The 17,533-nt window shown below is 42.1% G+C and overlaps 1 long non-coding RNA gene across 1 annotated transcript; it reads right to left on the minus strand.

The window, feature by feature from the left end:
• Positions 1-870: 870 nt before the first annotated feature.
• LOC144324953 (uncharacterized) lies at positions 871-4,499 on the minus strand. Its single transcript, XR_013390263.1, has 2 exons — positions 3,213-4,499; positions 871-1,752 (listed from the first exon to the last, which is right to left on the minus strand). It is a non-coding gene; the product is annotated as an uncharacterized LOC144324953 (long non-coding RNA).
• Between the last annotated feature and the right edge of the window lie 13,034 nt (positions 4,500-17,533).

Consider the following 17,533-nt stretch of genomic DNA (forward strand, 5'->3'; position numbering starts at 1 on the left):
TAACGTTTCTACCCTTATAAGGTTTCTCCTCTTCTTCTTCTTTTTTAACAAAAGAGAACCTGAAGTTATGGTCTAGTGGTGCTACGTAAAAGTATATTCTGGTTATAACCACTTCACAAACATTTTCTGATATCCCAAAAGAATACATCTTGCTAACTTATTTTACAGACAATGTTTAGCTTCTCAAGCAATCTTTCTAGCAGTCAACCTGTTTGCTGCTTATTATTTTAAAAACATTACTGTAGCAAGATTATTTTTAACGCTTAAGGGTTCAGTTCCATAGGGCAGCAGAACTCTTTTATGTGCTCTGCATAATGATATTTGCAGGAAAAAGCGCAACTGAAATTTAAGTCTAGATTTCAATTGTAGTAATGCCAATCCTGTTATATGCTTTTGGTATGATGAAGCACACCTCTTTAAAATTACTGCTTGCAAGATGGCATCATGTGCAAAATTTGCATCATTTTGCCCTGTGAACAGAAAAGGCTTGTTGTGGCTCCCTATGTTACATCATATACACAACGCTTTCAAGTATGGAATTATCAGACAAAACAAAACTGTGCCATAATTCACATGGGATAGAGAGCTTTTAATCTGGTTCTCTACAGCTTGTGATCCTGCAAGCTGAATGCAGACCACTTACCCTGTTCCACTACTTGACGGCCCCTTCTGCTGCAGTTCCAAGCAGACGGCCCAAACAGGAGATTTGAAGAGCCCCTCGTGGTCTGTTATAAAAGGCTGCTGGATTGCATTTGGCTGAGTGGGTCACCTATTTCACAGGCTGGCATTAAGTTAAAGCAAAAATGTTTACACTGAAGTCCAACTGCAGCCATTTCCTCCCAATGGCAGAAAACAAACCACTTTCCGCAATACTGTGATCTGTGTTTAATCACACTGTTCTGTACAATAATAAAAAGTCGACTACAGTACAGGCAATTGGAGTGAAGGTCACACCAAGTTCCTTTGTAGTTCTCTCGATTTTTCCCATTGTCTGCCTCAAACCGAGTGGCCAGAGGCATTCCTTGTTAGTCTTCCTTCAACAAAGCCCAGGTATTGGCTGTGCAGGACCACAGAGACCTTGTTTACATGCCACTAAAGGAATCCCTTTCTCCATAGTCTCCAGGAAATACCACGGGGCGCTTCTCTACGCCTTGGGAGCTATGTGCCTAGCTTCTCCACTGGCAGCTTCCCCCTGCCTGAAAATTCTAGATTTAATTTTTGACCTCTCAGGAGGCGGGGACACAACAGGGCCCAAGAACTGCCAAAAAGGGAAGTTGCAAGGGGTGGAGAGAAAAACATTTAAGACGCCAGAGGCTCTTTATCTCAGGTACAGCCCTCTGTGCTCAAAGTACCAAACTTTGTCAAACCCGAACAAAGTACCAAACTTTGTCAAACCCGAACAATGAGAAAAATGCAATGTGGAGGGACAGTGGGGGAGACCTGATAGGACGACTCACAAAATGACACCAAGGAGCACCTAAAACACGCCCTTTGCAGAGAATTGTTCTCCGAATGCTTCGCAAGATATTGCAAGCTTGCCACAAGTCTCCTCAATGCACTTTGGACCTCTTGCTTGGTTTAGAAGATTTGTGCTTTCTCTTCTTCTTCTTCTTTTCTTTCCTCTTCCTCTTCCTCTTGTGTTTTCCTTTATATCCCGAAGAGCTGGAGCTGCTGCTGCTGCTGCTGCTGCTACTGCTACTGCCTTCTTCATCCGAAGTGGAATCCTCTAGCAGCTGCTTCAACTGTTGTATCCTAAATGTACAAATGGCCAATGAACACAAGATCAAATTCCCCCTTTTGCCTGGCATGGCAAACCACCTGAAGATTTGTTTTTTAGGTGGGTGGTAGTCTTAAATGGAAATGGAAATTATGACAGGAAAAGTGGAGGTCTCTACTCTTGAAAGCAACACTGAACTTTTCAAACCACCGCCATTAGATGAGCTACTGACATGTAGTGGCAGACACACTGAACTTTGAATCGAGTTCCCCTGGGTTAAAAAAATATGCATAACTGGTAATCTCAGCCTCATTCGCACACATGCCCTGGCCTGAGCGTAAGACTGATTTTTTTGAAAATTGATTATTATTAGGGGAAGGGGTGTAACTCACTGGTAAAGCATTTGCTTTGCAGAAGGTTCAGTCCCTGAGGTCTCCAGGTAGGCCTGGGAATGTCTCCTTTTCTGAAACCCTGCAGAGCCTCTGCAAATCAGTGCAGACAATACAGAGCTGGAAGCACCCAATGGTCTGATGCAGCGAAGACAGCTTCCTATGTTCCTATAGCACAGGGGTAGGCAACCTAAGGCCTGGGGGCCGGATCCAGCCCAATTGCCTTCTAAATCCGGCCCACGGACGGTCCGGGAATCAGCATGTTTTTACATGAGTAGAATGTGTGCTTTTATTTAAAAGGTATCTCTGGGTTATTTGTGGGGCATAGGAATTCGTTCATTTATTTCCCCCCCAAAATATAGTCCGGCCCACCACATGGTCTGAGGGACGGTGGACCGGACCCCTGCTGAAAAAGGTTACTGACCCCTGCTATAGCAAATGGAGGCCTCCAAACACTCTACAGAGTGCAATTATGATTGTGGTTATTATTGGATGCATGGAGCCAGATTAAAACAGGAATCAGTCTTACTGCATTTCCTTCTCATGGCATTTATTTTCCCTTATAATATCATACATGGGGTCTTCGTGTGCCTTTAAAGAAAAAGGGGGAGGGAAGCTCAGTGCCCAACAGAGTAACCTGCAACTCGTTTGTTTTTAAATAATTGCTGTGTTTCCGAAGGATTCAAGCAAAGACCTTGCCAGCAGTGATTCCTCATGCAGAATCACTGGTGATTGTTTTATCCATATTAACTGCTCTTCTTTAATTTAGACTCAGAACCAGGGGTATAGGTATCTAAAATCAATGAATGATTCAATTGAATAGGTGCCTCACCCCTTTTGCACTCGCAAGCTCTCTCTTATAAGTTCCCCTTCTCAACTGTTTTTTCTTACAGCTGGGTTTCTTTACTGTTTCATTACCAAGCTGGGGATAAAAACCTTAACAGCAGTAGTAGGGAACATTTGATGGGGGAATTCCTACCTCTACCTAACAGCACGCTACAGAAGATACGAAGTTCCTTAGTTAAAATAAAGAATTCAGACACTCTTAACGTAGCAGAATTTCCCAAAACACCATTAATAAACTAATGCCGCAATGTTTTACTTACTACTCTGAATTGTTCTAGCTTCTGGTTGCCTTTAATAAAGAATGGGCATTCTTTGTCTCCCGTTCTGTGTCCATAACGTTTACATCTCCAGCCTTGAGGGAGAAATGAGAAATATTAACATAGTGCTGTGCACCAAAAAAGTAAATATTTAGTACCTTTAAAACCCAGTATCTGAAAATGATTGGCTTTTCTTTACACAACAAAGCACTGAACATTAGTTGCTTGCCCTCACATGACCAGATTTCTCCCTGCCCTTGTCTTGCAGAGGAAAGGCAGTTGTGGCATGAGAGAACATATAGAGCAAGACTGACATGCCCCCCCACTCTGTTTTAAGCAGACACTGAAAAAGATTACAGGTATTTCCCCCCCCCCCTTACCCAGGGGTTACATTTCGGGACACGGGGCACATAAGCAGAGCCATAGCTAGGCGATCTTGCGCCCCTGGCAGAACCGTCCGGATTGTGCCCCCTAGCCATGGACAAATTAGCTGCTCTTTCTGCCTCTCCACCCAATCAATTCACCCTCTATTTAAAACCTTTTCTTATGAGACAACAATCAATATTTTTATTTATAGACTATTTCTGGACATGGGATGTGGGTGGCACTGTGGGTTAACCACAGAGCCTAGGACTCACCGATCAGAAGGTTGGCGGTTCGAATCCCCGCGACGGGGTGAGCTCCCGTTACTTGGTCCCTGCTCCTGCCAACCTAGCAGTTCGAAAGCACTGCGTCTAGTGCAAGTAGATACGAAAGCACGTCTAGTGCAAGTAGATAAATAGGTACCTCTCTGGCGGGAAGGTAAACGGCGTTTCCGTGTGCTGCTCTGGTTCGCCAGAAGCGACTTAGTCATGCTGGCCACATGACCCGGAAGTTGTACGCCAGCTCCCTCGGCCAATAAAACGAATGAGCACTGCAACCCCAGAGTCGGCCACGACTGGACCTAATGGTCAGGGGTCCCTTTACCTTTACTATTTATGGACATATTTTAGCCAGTTTTGTGCCCCCCCTCGCCTGAGCCCCTGGCGGGGGGGGGCACCTCAAAACCCCCTAGCTATGGCCCTGCACATAAGTGAAATTGCATAAATTGGGGTGCACCCTCTAAACGCCCTCTCTGCCACTCGCTCCAATCCAGACAAAAAAATACTGTATCCAGGAATACCCACCACTATAACTGCAGCTCTACGGCTGTAAAAATGGCCGATGCTGGTGTGCTACCGCAAACACCAGCTGTTAGATGGGGTGGCTCAGCAGCCTAAACAAAACCCCGGTGAACCTCTGGTCTCTCTGGGGCTTTGAAAAAATCCCTAAGCCCCAGGGTCACAATTTCAGCAAAAATCTGACTTTTGGCAATTCACTCAAAAATGGTGCCAACTGGTTGCAAATGCTCCCCTGAAAGCTTTGGCGATGGAAACAGAAGGCTTTTTATCACAGGACAAGAAATCAGCCTCAACAACTTAACCGGCGGAAAATATTTTTTTGAAAAAATCCCTAAGCCCCGGGGTCACAATTTCAGCAAAAATCTGACTTTTGGCAATTCACTCAAAAATGATGCCAGAAGCTTGCAAATGCTCCCCTGAAAGGTTTGGCAGTCGAAACAGAAGGCTTTTTATCACAGGACAAGAAATCAGCTCTCAACAACTTAACCGGCGGAAAATATTTTTTTGAAAAATTCCCTAAGCCCCGGGGTCACAATTTCAGCAAAAATCTGACTTTTGGCAATTCACTCAAAAATGGTGCCAACCGCTTGCAAATGCTCCCCTGAAAGCTTTGGCGAAGGAAACAGAAGGCTATTTATCACAGGACAAGAAATCAGCCCTCAACAACTTAACCGGTGGAAAATATTTTTTTGAAAAAATCCCTAAGCCCCGGGGTCACAATTTCAGCAAAAATCTGACTTTTGGCAATTCACTCAAAAATGATGCCAGAAGCTTGCAAATCCTGCCGTGAAAGCTTTGGCGATGGAAACAGAAGGCTTTTTATCACAGGACAAGAAATCAGCCTTCAACAACTTAACCGGCGGTTTTTTGTTTTTTTGAAAAAATCCCTAAGCCCCGGGGTCAGAATTTCAGCAAAAATCTGACTTTTGGCAATTCACTCAAAAATGGTGCCAACCGGTTGCAAATGCTCCCCTGAAAGGTTTGGGAGTCGAAACAGAAGGCTTTTTATCACAGGACAAGAAATCAGCCTTCAACAACTTAACCAGCGGAAAATATTTTTTTGAAAAAATCCCTAAGCCCCGGGGTCAGAATTTCAGCAAAAATCTGACTTTTGGCAATTCACTCAAAAATGATGCCAGAAGCTTGCAAATGCTCCCCTGAAAGGTTTGGGAGTCGAAACAGAAGGCTTTTTATCACAGGACAAGAAATCAGTCCTCAACAACTTAACCGGCGGAAATTATTTTTTTGGAAAAAATCCCTAAGCCCCGGGGTCACAATTTCAGCAGAAATCTGACTTTTGGCAATTCACTCAAAGATGGTGCCAACCGGTTGCAAATGCTCCCCTGAAAGCTTTAGCGATGGAAACAGAAGGCTTTTTATCACAGGACAGGAAATCAGCCCTCAACAACTTAACCGGCGGAAAATATTTTTTGAAAAAATAGCTAACCCCCGGGGTCACAATTTCAGCAAAAATCTGACTTTTGGCGATTCACTCAAAAATGATGCCAGAAGCTTGCAAATGCTCCCCTGAAAGCTTTGGCGATGGAAACAGAAGGCTATTTATCACAGGACAAGAAATCAGCCCTCAACAACTTAACCGGCGGATTATTATTTTTTTTTTGAAAAAATCCCTAAGCCCCGGGGTCACAATTTCAGCAAAAATCTGACTTTTGGCAATTCACTCAAAAATGATTCCAGAAGCTTGCAAATGCTCCCCTGAAAGGTTTGGGAGTCGAAACAGAAGGCTTTTTATCACAGGACAAGAAATCAGCTCTCAACAACTTAACCGGCGGAAAATATTTTTTTGAAAAATTCCCTAAGCCCTGGGGTCACAATTTCAGCAAAAATCTGACTTTTGGCAATTCACTCAAAAATGGTGCCAACCGCTTGCACATGCTCCCCTGAAAGCTTTGGCGATGGAAACAGAAGGCTATTTATCACAGGACAAGAAATCAGCCCTCAACAACTTAACCGGCGGATTATTATTTTTTTTTGAAAAAATCCCTAAGCCCCGGGGTCACAATTTCAGCAAAAATCTGACTTTTGGCAATACACTCAAAAATGATGCCAGAAGCTTGCAAATGCTCCCCTGAAAGGTTTGGGAGTCGAAACAGAAGGCTTTTTATCACAGGACAAGAAATCAGTCCTCAACAACTTAACCGGCGGAAAATATTTTTTTGAAAAAATCCCTAAGCCCTGGGGTCAGAATTTCAGCAAAAATCTGACTTTTGGCAATACACTCAAAAATGATGCCAGAAGCTTGCAAATGCTCCCCTGAAAGGTTTGGGAGTCGAAACAGAAGGCTTTTTATCACAGGACAAGAAATCAGCCGTCAACAACTTAACCGGCGGAAAATATTTTTTTGAAAAAAACCCTAAGCCCCGGGGTCAGAATTTCAGCAAAAATCTGACTTTTGGCAATTCACTCAAAAATGATGCCAGAAGCTTGCAAATGCTCCCCTGAAAGCTTTGGCGATGGAAACAGAAGGCTTTTTATCACAGGACAAGAAATCAGCCTCAACAACTTAACCGGCGGAAAATATTTTTTTGAAAAAATCCCTAAGCCCCGGGGTCACAATTTCAGCAAAAATCTGACTTTTGGCAATTCACTCAAAAATGATGCCAGAAGCTTGCAAATGCTCCCCTGAAAGGTTTGGCAGTTGAAACAGAAGGCTTTTTATCACAGGACAAGAAATCAGCCATCAACAACTTAACCGGCAGAAAATATTTTTTTTAAAAAAATCCCTAAGCCCCGGGGTCACAATTTCAACAAAAATCTGACTTTTGGCAATTCACTCAAAAATGATACCAGAAGCTTGCAAATGCTCCCCTGAAAGGTTTGGCAGTCGAAACAGAAGGCTTTTTATCACAGGACAAGAAATCAGCCCTCAACAACTTAACCGGCGGAAAATATTTTTTTGAAAAAATCCCTAAGCCCCGGCGTCACAATTTCAGCAAAAATCTGACTTTTGGCAATTCACTCAAAAATGGTGCCAACCGGTTGCAAATGCTCCCCTGAAAGGTTTGGTGATGGAAACAGAAGACTTTTTATCACAGGACAAGAAATCAGCCCTCAACAACTTAACCGGCGCAAAATATTTTTTTGAAATAATCCCTAAACCATTGGGTCACAATTTCAGCAAAAATCTGACTTTTGGCAATTCACTCAAAAATGGTGCCAACCGGTTGCAAATGCTTCCCTGAAAGCTCTGGCGATGGAAACAGAAGGCTTTTTATCACAGGACAAGAAATCAGCCCTCAACAACTTAACCGGCGCAAAATGCTTTTTTTGAAATAATCCCTAAGCCGTTGGGTCACAATTTCAGCAAAAATCTGACTTTTGGCAATTCACTCAAAAATGATGCCAACCGGTTCCAAATGCTCCCCTGAAAGCTATGGCGATGGAAACAGAAGGCTTTTTATGACAGGACAAGAAATCAGACCTCAACAACTTAACCGGTGGAAAATATTGTTTTGAAAAAATCCCTAAGCCCCGGGGTCACAATTTCAGCAAAAATCTGACTTTTGGCAATTCACTCAAAAATGATGCCAGAAGCTTGCAAATCCTGCCGTGAAAGCTTTGGCGATGGAAACAGAAGGCTTTTTATCACAGGACAAGAAATCAGCCTTCAACAACTTAACCGGCGGTTTTTTGTTTTTTTGAAAAAATCCCTAAGCCCCGGGGTCAGAATTTCAGCAAAAATCTGACTTTTGGCAATTCACTCAAAAATGGTGCCAACCGGTTGCAAATGCTCCCCTGAAAGGTTTGGGAGTCGAAACAGAAGGCTTTTTATCACAGGACAAGAAATCAGCCTTCAACAACTTAACCAGCGGAAAATATTTTTTTGAAAAAATCCCTAAGCCCCGGGGTCAGAATTTCAGCAAAAATCTGACTTTTGGCAATTCACTCAAAAATGATGCCAGACGCTTGCAAATGCTCCCCTGAAAGGTTTGGGAGTCGAAACAGAAGGCTTTTTATCACAGGACAAGAAATCAGTCCTCAACAACTTAACCAGCGGAAATTATTTTTTTGGAAAAAATCCCTAAGCCCCGGGGCACAATTTCAGCAGAAATCTGACTTTTGGCAATTCACTCAAAGATGGTGCCAACCAGTTGCAAATGCTCCCCTGAAAGCTTTAGCGATGGAAACAGAAGGCTTTTTATCACAGGACAGGAAATCAGCCCTCAACAACTTAACCGGCGGAAAATATTTTTTGAAAAAATAGCTAACCCCCGGAGTCACAATTTCAGCAAAAATCTGACTTTTGGCAATTCACTCAAAAATGGTGCCAACCGCTTGCAAATGCTCCCCTGAAAGCTTTGGCGATGGAAACAGAAGGCTATTTATCACAGGACAAGAAATCAGCCCTCAACAACTTAACCGGCGGATTATTATTTTTTTTTGAAAAAATCCCTAAGCCCCGGGGTCACAATTTCAGCAAAAATCTGACTTTTGGCAATTCACTCAAAAATGATTCCAGAAGCTTGCAAATGCTCCCCTGAAAGGTTTGGGAGTCGAAACAGAAGGCTTTTTATCACAGGACAAGAAATCAGCTCTCAACAACTTAACCGGCGGAAAATATTTTTTTGAAAAATTCCCTAACCCCTGGGGTCACAATTTCAGCGAAAATCTGACTTTTGGCAATTCACTCAAAAATGGTGCCACCCGCTTGCAAATGCTCCCCTGAAAGCTTTGGCGATGGAAACAGAAGGCTATTTATCACAGGACAAGAAATCAGCCCTCAACAACATAACCGGTGGAAAATATTTTTTTGAAAAAATCCCTAAGCCCCGGGGTCACAATTTCAGCAAAAATCTGACTTTTGGCAATACACTCAAAAATGATGCCAGAAGCTTGCAAATGCTCCCCTGAAAGGTTTGGGAGTCGAAACAGAAGGCTTTTTATCACAGGACAAGAAATCAGCCGTCAACAACTTAACCGGCGGAAAATATTTTTTTGAAAAAAACCCTAAGCCCCGGGGTCAGAATTTCAGCAAAAATCTGACTTTTGGCAATTCACTCAAAAATGATGCCAGAAGCTTGCAAATGCTCCCCTGAAAGCTTTGGCGATGGAAACAGAAGGCTATTTATCACAGGACAAGAAATCAGCCCTCAACAACTTAACCGGTGGAAAATATTTTTTTGAAAAAATCCCTAAGCCCCGGGGTCACAATTTCAGCAAAAATCTAACTTTTGGCAAGTCACTCAAAAATGATTCCAGAAGCTTGCAAATGCTCCCCTGAAAGGTTTGGGAGTCGAAACAGAAGGCTTTTTATCACAGGACAAGAAATCAGCTCTCAACAACTTAACCGGCGGAAAATATTTTTTTGAAAAATTCCCTAAGCCCTGGGGTCACAATTTCAGCAAAAATCTGACTTTTGGCAATTCACTCAAAAATGGTGCCAACCGCTTGCAAATGCTCCCCTGAAAGCTTTGGCGATGGAAACAGAAGGCTATTTATCACAGGACAAGAAATCAGCCCTCAACAACTTAACCGGTGGAAAATATTTTTTTGAAAAAATCCCTAAGCCCCGGGGTCACAATTTCAGCAAAAATCTGACTTTTGGCAATACACTCAAAAATGATGCCAGAAGCTTGCAAATGCTCCCCTGAAAGGTTTGGGAGTCGAAACAGAAGGCTTTTTATCACAGGACAAGAAATTAGTCCTCAACAACTTAACCGGCGGATTTTTTTTTTTTTTTGAAAAAATCCCTAAACCCCGGAGTCACAATTTCAGCAAAAATCTGACTTTTGGCAATTCACTCAAAAATGATGCCAGAAGCTTGCAAACCGGCGGATTTATTTATTTATTTTTTTAAATCCTTAAACCCCGAGGGTCACAATTTCAGCAAAAATCTGACTTGGCAATTCACTCAAAAATGATGCCAGAAGCTTGCAAATGCTCCCCTGAAAGGTTTGGCAGTCGAAACAGAAGGCTTTTTATCACAGGACAAGAAATCAGCCCTCAACAACTTAACCGGCGGAAAATATTTTTTTGAAAAAATCCCTAAGCCCCGGGGTCACAATTTCAGCAAAAATCTGACTTTTGGCGATTCACCCAAAAATGATGCCAGAAGCTTGCAAATGATCCCCTGAAAGCTTTGGCGATGGAAACAGAAGGCTTCTTATCACAGGACAAGAAATCAGCCTTCAAAAACTTAACCGGTGGAAAATATTTTTTTGAAATAATCCCTCAGCCCCGGGGTCACAATTTCAGCAAAAATCTGACTTTTGGCAATTCACTCAAAAATGATGCCAGAAGCTTGCAAATGCTCCCCTGAAAGCTTTGGCATTCGAAACAGAAGGCTTTTTATCACAGGACAAGAAATCAGCCCTCAACAACTTAACCGGCGGAAAATATTTTTTTGAAAAAATCCCTAAGCCCCGGGGTCACAATTTCAGCAAAAATCTGACTTTTGGCAATTCACTCAAAAATGGTGCCAACCGGTTGCAAATGCTCCCCTGAAAGCTTTAGCGATGGAAAGAGAAGGCTTTTTATCACAGGACAAGAAATCAGCCCTCAACAACTTAACCGGCGGAAAATATTTTTTTGAAAAAATCCCTAAGCCCCGGGGTCACAATTTCAGCAAAAATCTGACTTTTGGCGATTCACCCAAAAATGATGCCAGAAGCTTGCAAATGATCCCCTGAAAGCTTTGGCGATGGAAACAGAAGGCTTTTTATCACAGGACAAGAAATCAGCCTTCAAAAACTTAACCGGTGGAAAATATTTTTTTGAAATAATCCCTCAGCCCCGGGGTCACAATTTCAGCAAAAATCTGACTTTTGGCAATTCACTCAAAAATGATGCCAGAAGCTTGCAAATGCTCCCCTGAAAGCTTTGGCATTCGAAACAGAAGGCTTTTTATCACAGGACAAGAAATCAGCCCTCAACAACTTAACCGGCGGAAAATATTTTTTTGAAAAAATCCCTAAGCCCCGGGGTCACAATTTCAGCAAAAATCTGACTTTTGGCAATTCACTCAAAAATGATGCCAGAAGCTTACAAACGCTCCCCTGAAAGCTTTGGCGATGGAAACAGAAGGCTTTTTATCACAGGACAAGAAATCAGCCCTCAACAACTTAACCGGTGGAAAATATTGTTTTGAAAAAATCCCTAAGCCCCGGGGTCACAATTTCAGCAAAAATCTGACTTTTGGCAATTCATTCAAAAATGATTCCAGAAGCTTGCAAATGCTCCCCTGAAAGGTTTGGGAGTCGAAACAGAAGGCTTTTTATCACAGGACAAGAAATCAGCTCTCAACAACTTAACCGGCGGAAAATATTTTTTTGAAAAAATCCCTAAGCCCCGGGGTCACAATTTCAGCAAAAATCTGACTTTTGGCAATTCACTCAAAAATGGTGCCAACCGCTTTCAAATGCTCCCCTGAAAGCTTTGGCGATGGAAACAGAAGGCTTTTTATCACAGGACAAGAAATCAGCCTTCAACAACTTAACCGGGGGAAAATATTTTTTTGAAAAAATCCCTAAGCCCCGGGGTCACAATTTCAGCAAAAATCTGACTTTTGGCAATTCACTCAAAAATGATGCCAGAAGCTTGCAAATGCTCCCCTGAAAGGTTTGGCAGTCGAAACAGAAGGCTTTTTATCACAGGACAAGAAATCAGTCCTCAATAACTTAACCGGCGGGAAATATTTTTTTGAAAAAATCCCTAAGCCCCGGGGTCACAATTTCAGCAAAAATCTGACTTTTGGCAATTCACTCAAAAATGATGCCAGAAGCTTGCAAATGCTCCCCTGAAAGCTTTGGCGATGGAAACAGAAGGCTTTTTATCACAGGACAAGAAATCAGCCCTCAGCAACTTAAGCAGCGGAAAATATTTTTTTGAAAAAATCCCTAAGCCCCGGGGTCAGAATTTCAGCAAAAATCTGACTTTTGGCAATTCACTCAAAAATGGTGCCAACTGCTTGCAAATGCTCCCCTGAAAGCTTTGGCGATGGAAACAGAAGGCTTTTTATCACAGGAGAAGAAATCAGCCCTCAACAACTTAACCGGTGGAAAATATTGTTTTGAAAAAATCCCTAAGCCCCGGGATCACAATTTCAGCAAAAATCTGACTTTTGGCAATTCACTCAAAAATGATGCCAGAAGCTTGCAAATGCTCCCATGAAAGCTTTGGCGATGGAAACAGAAGGCTTTTTATCACAGGACAAGAAATCAGCCCTCAACAACTTAACCGGCGGAAAATATTTTTTTGAAAAAATCCCTAAGCCCCGGGGTCACAATTTCAGCAAAAATCTGACTTTTGGCAATTCACTCAAAAATGGTGCCAACCGGTTGCAAATGCTCCCCTGAAAGCTTTAGCGATGGAAACAGAAGGCTTTTTATCACAGGACAAGAAATCAGCCCTCAACAACTTAACCGGCGGAAAATATTTTTTTGAAAAAATCCCTAAGCCCCGGGGTCACAATTTCAGCAAAAATCTGACTTTTGGCGATTCACCCAAAAATGATGCCAGAAGCTTGGAAATGATCCCCTGAAAGCTTTGGCGATGGAAACAGAAGGCTTCTTATCACAGGACAAGAAATCAGCCTTCAAAAACTTAACCGGTGGAAAATATTTTTTTGAAATAATCCCTCAGCCCCGGGGTCACAATTTCAGCAAAAATCTGACTTTTGGCAATTCACTCAAAAATGATGCCAGAAGCTTGCAAATGCTCCCCTGAAAGCTTTGGCATTCGAAACAGAAGGCTTTTTATCACAGGACAAGAAATCAGCCCTCAACAACTTAACCGGCGGAAAATATTTTTTTGAAAAAATCCCTAAGCCCCGGGGTCACAATTTCAGCAAAAATCTGACTTTTGGCAATTCACTCAAAAATGATGCCAGAAGCTTGCAAACCGGCGGATTTTTTTAAATTTTTTTTTAAAATCCCTAAACCCCGAGGGTCACAATTTCAGCAAAAATCTGACTTTTGGCAATTCACTCAAAAATGATGCCAGAAGCTTGCAAATGCTCCCCTGAAAGGTTTGGCAGTCGAAACAGAAGGCTTTTTATCACAGGACAAGAAATCAGCCCTCAACAACTTAACCGGCGGAAAATATTTTTTTGAAAAAATCCCTAAGCCCCGGGGTCACAATTTCAGCAAAAATCTGACTTTTGGCAATTCACTCAAAAATGGTGCCAACCGGTTGCAAATGCTCCCCTGAAAGCTTTAGCGATGGAAACAGAAGGCTTTTTATCACAGGACAAGAAATCAGCCCTCAACAACTTAACCGGCGGAAAATATTTTTTTGAAAAAATCCCTAAGCCCCGGGGTCACAATTTTAGCAAAAATCTGACTTTTGGCGATTCACCCAAAAATGATGCCAGAAGCTTGCAAATGATCCCCTGAAAGCTTTGGCGATGGAAACAGAAGGCTTTTTATCACAGGACAAGAAATCAGCCTTCAAAAACTTAACCGGTGGAAAATATTTTTTTGAAATAATCCCTCAGCCCCGGGGTCACAATTTCAGCAAAAATGTGACTTTTGGCAATTCACTCAAAAATGATGCCAGAAGCTTGCAAATGCTCCCCTGAAAGCTTTGGCATTCGAAACAGAAGGCTTTTTATCACAGGACAAGAAATCAGCCCTCAACAACTTAACCGGCGGAAAATATTTTTTTGAAAAAATCCCTAAGCCCTGGGTTCACAATTTCAGCAAAAATCTGACTTTTGGCAATTCACTCAAAAATGATGCCAGAAGCTTACAAACGCTCCCCTGAAAGCTTTGGCGATGGAAACAGAAGGCTTTTTATCACAGGACAAGAAATCAGCCCTCAACAACTTAACCGGTGGAAAATATTGTTTTGAAAAAATCCCTAAGCCCCGGGGTCACAATTTCAGCAAAAATCTGACTTTTGGCAATTCATTCAAAAATGATTCCAGAAGCTTGCAAATGCTCCCCTGAAAGGTTTGGGAGTCGAAACAGAAGGCTTTTTATCACAGGACAAGAAATCAGCTCTCAACAACTTAACCGGCGGAAAATATTTTTTTGAAAAAATCCCTAAGCCCCGGGGTCACAATTTCAGCAAAAATCTGACTTTTGGCAATTCACTCAAAAATGATGCCAGAAGCTTGCAAATGCTCCCCTGAAAGGTTTGGCAGTCGAAACAGAAGGCTTTTTATCACAGGACAAGAAATCAGTCCTCAATAACTTAACCGGCGTAAAATATTTTTTTGAAAAAATCCCTAAGCCCCGGGGTCAGAATTTCAGCAAAAATCTGACTTTTGGCAATTCACTCAAAAATGGTGCCAACTGCTTGCAAATGCTCCCCTGAAAGCTTTGGCGATGGAAACAGAAGGCTTTTTATCACAGGACAAGAAATCAGCCCTCAACAACTTAACCGGTGGAAAATATTTTTTGAAAAAATCCCTAAGCCCCGGGATCACAATTTCAGCAAAAATCTGACTTTTGGCAATTCACTCAAAAATGATGCCAGAAGCTTGCAAATGCTCCCATGAAAGCTTTGGCGATGTAAACAGAAGGCTTTTTATCACAGGACAAGAAATCAGCCTTCAACAACTTAACCGGGGGAAAATATTTTTTTGAAAAAATCCCTAAGCCCCGGGGTCACAATTTCAGCAAAAATCTGACTTTTGGCAATTCACTCAAAAATGATGCCAGAAGCTTGCAAATGCTCCCCTGAAAGGTTTGGCGATGGAAACAGAAGGCTTTTTATCACAGGACAAGAAATCAGCTCTCAACAACTTAACCGGCGGAAAATATTTTTTTGAAAAAATCCCTAAGCCCCGGGGTCACAATTTCAGCAAAAATCTGACTTTTGGCAATTCACTCAAAAATGATGCCAGAAGCTTGCAAATGCTCCCTTGAAAGCTTTGGCGTTGGAAACAGAAGGCTTTTTATCACAGGAGGAGAAATCAGCCCTCAACAACTTAACCGGGGGAAAATATTTTTTTGAAAAAATCCCTTAGCCCCGGGGTCACAATTTCAGCAAAAATCTGACTTTTGGCAATTCACTCAAAAATGATGCCAGAAGCTTGCAAATGCTCGCCTGAAAGGTTTGGCAGTCGAAACAGAAGGCTTTTTATCACAGGACAAGAAATCAGTCCTCAATAACTTAACCGGCGGGAAATATTTTTTTGAAAAAATCCCTCAGCCCCGGGGTCACAATTTCAGCAAAAATCTGACTTTTGGCAATTCACTCAAAAATGATGCCAGAAGCTTGCAAATGCTCCCCTGAAAGCTTTGGCATTCGAAACAGAAGGCTTTTTATCACAGGACAAGAAATCAGCCCTCAACAACTTAACCGGCGGAAAATATTTTTTTGAAAAAATCCCTAAGCCCCGGGGTCACAATTTCAGCAAAAATCTGACTTTTGGCAATTCACTCAAAAATGATGCCAGAAGCTTACAAACGCTCCCCTGAAAGCTTTGGCGATGGAAACAGAAGGCTTTTTATCACAGGACAAGAAATCAGCCCTCAACAACTTAACCCGTGGAAAATATTGTTTTGAAAAAATCCCTAAGCCCCGGGGTCACAATTTCAGCAAAAATCTGACTTTTGGCAATTCATTCAAAAATGATTCCAGAAGCTTGCAAATGCTCCCCTGAAAGGTTTGGGAGTCGAAACAGAAGGCTTTTTATCACAGGACAAGAAATCAGCTCTCAACAACTTAACCGGCGGAAAATATTTTTTTGAAAAAATCCCTAAGCCCCGGGGTCACAATTTCAGCAAAAATCTGACTTTTGGCAATTCACTCAAAAATGATGCCAGAAGCTTGCAAATGCTCCCTTGAAAGCTTTGGCGTTGGAAACAGAAGGCTTTTTATCACAGGAGGAGAAATCAGCCCTCAACAACTTAACCGGGGGAAAATATTTTTTTGAAAAAATCCCTTAGCCCCGGGGTCACAATTTCAGCAAAAATCTGACTTTGGGCAATTCACTCAAAAATGATGCCAGAAGCTTGCAAATGCTCGCCTGAAAGGTTTGGCAGTCGAAACAGAAGGCTTTTTATCACAGGACAAGAAATCAGTCCTCAATAACTTAACCGGCGGGAAACATTTTTTTGAAAAAATCCCTAAGCCCCGGGGTCACAATTTCAGCAAAAATCTGACTTTTGGCAATTCACTCAAAAATGATGCCAGAAGCTTGCAAATGCTCCCCTGAAAGCTTTGGCGATGGAAACAGAAGGCTTTTTATCACAGGACAAGAAATCAGCCCTCAGCAACTTAAGCAGCGGAAAATATTTTTTTGAAAAATTCCCTAAGCCCCGGGGTCACAATTTCAGCAAAAATCTGACTTTTGGCAATTCACTCAAAAATGATGCCAGAAGCTTGCAAATGCTCCCCTGAAAGGTTTGGCAGTCGAAACAGAAGGCTTTTTATCACAGGACAAGAAATCAGCCTTCAAAAACTTAACCGGCGTAAAATATTTTTTTGAAAAAATCCCTAAGCCCCGGGGTCAGAATTTCAGCAAAAATCTGACTTTTGGCAATTCACTCAAAAATGGTGCCAACTGCTTGCAAATGCTCCCCTGAAAGCTTTGGCGATGGAAACAGAAGGCTTTTTATCACAGGACAAGAAATCAGCCCTCAACAACTTAACCGGTGGAAATTATTGTTTTGAAAAAATCCCTAAGCCCCGGGATCACAATTTCAGCAAAAATCTGACTTTTGGCAATTCACTCAAAAATGATGCCAGAAGCTTGCAAATGCTCCCATGAAAGCTTTGGCGATGGAAACAGAAGGCTTTTTATCACAGGACAAGAAATCAGCCTTCAACAACTTAACCGGGGGAAAATATTTTTTTGAAATAATCCCTAAGCCGTTGGGTCACAATTTCAGCAAAAATCTGACTTTTGGCAATTCACTCAAAAATGATGCCAGAAGCTTGCAAATGCTCGCCTGAAAGGTTTGGCAGTCGAAACAGAAGGCTTTTTATCACAGGTCAAAAAATCAGTCCTCAACAACTTAACCGGCGGGAAATATTTTTTTGAAAAAATCCCTAAGCCCCGGGGTCACAATTTCAGCAAAAATCTGACTTTTGGCAATTCACTCAAAAATGGTGCCAACCGGTTGCAAATGTTTCCCTGAAAGCTTTGGCGATGGAAACAGAAGGCTTCTTATCACAGGAGAAGAAATCAGCCCTCAACAACTTAACCGGTGGAAAATATTTTTTTGAAAAAATCCCTAAGCCCCGGGGTCA

This window comes from Podarcis muralis, chromosome 12 (assembly GCF_964188315.1).
Source record: "Podarcis muralis chromosome 12, rPodMur119.hap1.1, whole genome shotgun sequence".
NCBI classification, from domain to species: domain Eukaryota; kingdom Metazoa; phylum Chordata; class Lepidosauria; order Squamata; family Lacertidae; genus Podarcis; species Podarcis muralis.